Source organism: Oncorhynchus keta, chromosome 10 (genome assembly GCF_023373465.1).
Source record: "Oncorhynchus keta strain PuntledgeMale-10-30-2019 chromosome 10, Oket_V2, whole genome shotgun sequence".
Lineage (NCBI taxonomy): Eukaryota > Metazoa > Chordata > Actinopteri > Salmoniformes > Salmonidae > Oncorhynchus > Oncorhynchus keta.
Window position 1 is genome coordinate 879,339 of NC_068430.1, and position 6,000 is coordinate 885,338.

At 51.6% G+C, this 6,000-nt stretch overlaps 1 long non-coding RNA gene across 1 annotated transcript in view; it reads left to right on the forward strand.

Annotated features, from left to right (window-relative positions):
* The window catches only part of LOC127932672 (uncharacterized), an 86,705-nt gene extending 81,101 nt beyond the window's left edge, over positions 1-5,604 (forward strand). The window contains exon 3 of the long non-coding RNA XR_008146330.1: positions 5,538-5,604. This is a non-coding gene — a long non-coding RNA (uncharacterized LOC127932672). The remainder of the gene's footprint in view (positions 1-5,537) is intronic.
* Positions 5,605-6,000: the final 396 nt, after the last annotated feature.

Below are 6,000 nucleotides of genomic sequence, written 5' to 3' on the forward strand. Positions count from 1 at the left end.
AGAGGTATGATACAGGTCCCCCAGAGAGGTATGATACAGGTCCCCCAGAGAGGTATGATACAGGTCCCCCAGAGAGGTATGATACAGGTCCCCCAGAGAGGTATGATACTGGTCCCCCAGAGATGATACAGGTCCCCCAGAGAGGTATGATACAGGTCCAATAGAGAGTATGATACAGGTCCCCCAGAGAGGTATGATACAGGTCCCCAGAGAGGTATGATACAGGTCCCCCAGAGAGAGGTATGATACAGGTCCCCCAGAGAGAGGTATGATACAGGTCCCCCAGAGAGGTATGATACAGGTCCCCCAGAGAGAGGTATGATACAGGTCCCCCAGAGAGAGGTATGATACAGGTCCCCAGAGAGGTATGATACAGGTCCCCCAGAGAGGTATGATACAGGTCCCCCAGAGAGAGGTATGATACAGGTCCCCCAGAGAGGTATGATACAGGTCCCCCAGAGAGAGGAAGTATGATACAGGTCCAATAGAGAGAGGTATGATACAGGTCCCCCAGAGAGAGGTATGATACAGGTCCCCCAGAGAGAGGTATGATACAGGTCCAATAGAGAGGTATGATACAGGTCCCCCAGAGAGGTATGATACAGGTCCCCCAGAGAGAGGTATGATACAGGTCCCCCATATGATACAGGTCCCCCAGAGAGAGGTATGATACAGGTCCCCCAGAGAGGTATGATACAGGTCCCCAGAGAGGTATGATACAGGTCCCCCAGAGAGGGTATGATACAGGTCCCCCAGAGAGAGGTATGATACAGGTCCCCAGAGAGGTATGATACAGGTCCCCCAGAGAGGTATGATACAGGTCCCCCAGAGAGAGGTATGATACAGGTCCCCCAGAGAGGTATGATACAGGTCCCCCAGAGAGAGGTATGATACAGGTCCCCCAGAGAGAGGTATGATACAGGTCCCCAGAGAGGTATGATACAGGTCCCCCAGAGAGGTATGATACAGGTCCCCCAGAGAGAGTATGATACAGGTCCCCAGAGAGGTATGATACAGATCCCCCAGAGAGGTATGATACAGGTCCCCCAGAGAGAGGTATGATACAGGTCCCCCAGAGAGGTATGATACAGGTCCCCCAGAGAGAGGTATGATACAGGTCCCCCAGAGAGGTATGATACAGGTCCAATAGAGAGAGTATGATACAGGTCCCCAGAGAGTATGATACAGGTCCCCCAGAGAGGTATGATACAGGTCCCCCAGAGAGAGTATGATACAGGTCCCCCAGAGAGAGGTATGATACAGGTCCCCCAGAGAGGTATGATACAGGTCCCCCAGAGAGGGTATGATACAGGTCCCCAGAGAGAGGTATGATACAGGTCCAATGATATGATACAGGTCCCCCAGAGAGGTATGATACAGGTCCCCCAGAGAGGTATGATACAGGTCCCCCAGAGAGAGGTATGATACAGGTCCCCAGAGAGAGTATGATACAGGTCCCCCAGAGAGAGTATGATACAGGTCCCCCAGAGAGAGGTATGATACAGGTCCCCCAGAGAGAGGTATGATACAGGTCCCCCAGAGAGGTATGATACAGGTCCCCCAGAGAGGTATGATACAGGTCCCCAGAGAGAGGTATGATACAGGTCCAATAGAGAGAGTATGATACAGGTCCCCCAGAGAGGTATGATACAGGTCCCCCAGAGAGGTATGATACAGGTCCCCAGAGAGAGGTATGATACAGGTCCCCCAGAGAGAGGTATGATACAGGTCCCCAGAGAGGTATGATACAGGTCCCCCAGAGAGGTATGATACAGGTCCCCCAGAGAGAGGTATGATACAGGTCCCCAGAGAGAGGTATGATACAGGTCCCCCAGAGAGAGGTATGATACAGGTCCCCCAGAGAGTATGATACAGGTCCCCCAGAGAGGTATGATACAGGTCCCCAGAGAGAGGTATGATACAGGTCCAATAGAGAGAGGTATGATACAGGTCCCCAGAGAGGTATGATACAGGTCCCCAGAGAGGTATGATACAGGTCCCCCAGAGAGAGGTATGATACAGGTCCCCCAGAGAGGTATGATACAGGTCCCCAGAGAGAGGTATGATACAGGTCCAATAGAGAGGTATGATACAGGTCCCCCAGAGAGAGGTATGATACAGGTCCAATAGAGAGGTATGATACAGGTCCCCCAGAGAGGTATGATACAGGTCCCCCAGAGAGGTATGATACAGGTCCCCCAGAGAGGTATGATACAGGTCCCCCAGAGAGGTATGATACAGGTCCCCCAGAGAGAGGTATGATACAGGTCCCCCAGAGAGAGGTATGATACAGGTCCCCCAGAGAGGTATGATACAGGTCCCCCAGAGAGGTATGATACAGGTCCCCCAGAGAGGTATGATACAGGTCCCCAGAGAGTATGATACAGGTCCCCCAGAGAGAGGTATGATACAGGTCCAATAGAGAGGTATGATACAGGTCCCCAGAGAGAGGTATGATACAGGTCCCCCAGAGAGAGGTATGATACAGGTCCCCCAGAGAGGTATGATACAGGTCCCCCAGAGAGGTATGATACAGGTCCCCCAGAGAGGTATGATACAGGTCCCCCAGAGAGGTATGATACAGGTCCCCAGAGAGAGGTATGATACAGGTCCCCAGAGAGGTATGATACAGGTCCCCCAGAGAGGTATGATACAGGTCCCCCAGAGAGGTATGATACAGGTCCAATAGAGAGGTATGATACAGGTCCCCAGAGAGAGGTATGATACAGGTCCCCAGAGAGAGGTATGATACAGGTCCCCCAGAGAGGTATGATACAGGTCCCCAGAGAGGTATGATACAGGTCCCCCAGAGAGAGTATGATACAGGTCCCCCAGAGAGAGGTATGATACAGGTCCCCCAGAGAGAGGTATGATACAGGTCCAATAGAGAGAGGTATGATACAGGTCCCCCAGAGAGGTATGATACAGGTCCCCCAGAGAGAGGTATGATACAGGTCCAATAGAGAGAGGTATGATACAGGTCCCCCAGAGAGGTATGATACAGGTCCCCCAGAGAGAGGTATGATACAGGTCCAATAGAGAGATATGATACAGGTCCCCCAGAGAGGTATGATACAGGTCCCCCAGAGAGAGGTATGATACAGGTCCCCCAGAGAGGTATGATACAGGTCCCCCAGAGAGTATGATACAGGTCCCCCAGAGAGAGTATGATACAGGTCCCCCAGAGAGGTATGATACAGGTCCCCCAGAGAGAGTATGATACAGGTCCCCCAGAGAGGTATGATACAGGTCCCCCAGAGGGTATGATACAGGTCCCCCAGAGAGGTATGATACAGGTCCCCCAGAGAGAGGTATGATACAGGTCCAATAGAGAGGTATGATACAGGTCCCCCAGAGAGAGGTATGATACAGGTCCCCAGAGAGAGTATGATACAGGTCCCCCAGAGAGAGTATGATACAGGTCCCCAGAGAGAGGTATGATACAGGTCCCCCAGAGAGAGTATGATACAGGTCCAATAAAGAGAGGTATGATACTGGTCCCCCAGAGAGGTATGATACAGGTCCCCCAGAGAGAGTATGATACAGGTCCAATAGAGAGAGGTATGATACAGGTCCCCCAGAGAGAGGTATGATACAGGTCCCCAGAGAGAGGTATGATACAGGTCCCCAGAGAGAGGTATGATACAGGTCCCCCAGAGAGAGGTATGATACAGGTCCCCCAGGTCCCCCAGAGAGTATGATACAGGTCCCCAGAGAGAGGTATGATACAGGTCCCCCAGAGAGAGTATGATACAGGTCCCCAGAGAGAGTATGATACAGGTCCCCCAGAGAGAGTATGATACAGGTCCCCCAGAGAGAGGTATGATACAGGTCCAATAGATATGATACAGGTCCCCCAGAGAGGTATGATACAGGTCCAATAGAGAGGTATGATACAGGTCCCCTAGAGAGAGGTATGATACAGGTCCCCCAGAGAGAGGTATGATACAGGTCCAATAGAGAGAGTATGATACAGGTCCCCCAGAGAGGTATGATACAGGTCCCCCAGAGAGAGGTATGATACAGGTCCAATAGAGAGAGGTATGATACAGGTCAAATAGAGAGGTATGATACAGGTCCCCCAGAGAGAGTGTGATACAGGTCCCCCAGAGAGAGGTATGATACAGGTCCCCCAGAGAGGTATGATACAGGTCCAATAGAGAGAGTATGATACAGGTCCCCCAGAGAGAGGTATGATACAGGTCCCCCAGAGAGAGGTATGATACAGGTCCCCCAGAGGTATGATACAGGTCCCCCAGAGAGGTATGATACAGGTCCCCTAGAGAGGTATGATACAGGTCCCCAGAGAGAGGTATGATACAGGTCCCCAGAGAGAGGTATGATACAGGTCCCCAGAGAGAGGTATGATACAGGTCCCCCAGAGAGAGGTATGATACAGGTCCCCAGAGAGAGTATGATACAGGTCCCCGGAGAGAGGTATGATACAGGTCCCCCAGAGAGGTATGATACAGGTCCCCAGAGAGAGGTATGATACTGGTCCCCCAGAGAGAGGTATGATACAGGTCCCCCAGAGAGAGGTATGATACAGGTCCAATAGAGAGAGGTATGATACAGGTCCCCCAGAGAGAGGTGTGATACAGGTCCCCCAGAGAGGGTATGATACAGGTCCCCAGAGAGAGAGGTATGATACAGGTCCCCCAGAGAGAGGTATGATACAGGTCCCCCAGAGAGAGGTATGATACAGGTCCAATAGAGAGAGGTGTGATACAGGTCCCCCAGAGAGGTATGATACAGGTCCCCCAGAGAGAGGTATGATACAGGTCCAATAGAGAGAGTATGATACAGGTCCCCCAGAGAGGTATGATACAGGTCCAATAGAGAGAGGTATGATACAGGTCCCCCAGAGAGAGTATGATACAGGTCCCCCAGAGAGAGGTATGATACAGGTCCCCAGAGAGAGGTATGATACAGGTCCCCCAGAGAGAGGTATGATACAGGTCCCCAGAGAGAGGTATGATACAGGTCCCCCAGAGAGAGGTATGATACAGGTCCCCAGAGAGAGGTATGATACAGGTCCCCCAGAGAGAGGTATGATACAGAGCCCCCAGAGAGAGGTATGATACAGGTCCCCCAGAGAGAGGTATGATACAGGTCCCCCAGAGAGAGGTATGATACAGGTCCAATAGAGAGAGGTATGATACAGGTCCCCCAGAGAGAGGTATGATACAGGTCCCCAGAGAGAGGTATGATACAGGTCCCCCAGAGAGAGTATGATACAGGTCCCCCAGAGAGAGGTATGATATAGGTCCATCAGAGAGAGGTATGATACAGGTCCCCAGAGAGAGGTATGATACAGGTCCCCCAGAGAGAGGTATGATACAGGTCCCCCAGAGAGAGGTATGATACAGGTCCAATAGAGAGAGTATGATACAGGTCCCCCAGAGAGAGGTATGATACAGGTCCCCAGAGAGAGTATGATACAGGTCCCCTAGAGAGAGGTATGATACAGGTCCCCCAGAGAGAGGTATGATATAGGTCCATCAGAGAGAGGTATGATACAGGTCCCCCAGAGAGAGGTATGATACAGGTCCTCCAGAGAGAGGTATGATACAGGTCCCCCAGAGAGAGGTATGATACAGGTCCCCTAGAGAGAGGTATGATACAGGTCCCCTAGAGAGAGGTATGATACAGGTCCCCTAGAGAGAGGTGTGATACAGGTCCCCCAGAGAGAGGTATGATACAGGTCCCCCAGAGAGAGGTATGATACAGGTCCCCCAGAGAGAGGTATGATACAGGTCCCCCAGAGAGAGGTATGATACAGGTCCCCTAGAGAGAGGTATGATACAGGTCCAATAGAGAGAGGTATGATACAGGTCCCCCAGAGAGAGGTATGATACAGGTCCAATAGAGAGAGGTATGATACAGGTCCCCCAGAGAGAGGTATGATACAGGTCCCCCAGAGAGAGGTATGATACAGGTCCCCCAGAGAGAGGTATGATACAGGTCCCCCAGAGAGAGGTATGATACAGGTCCCCCAGA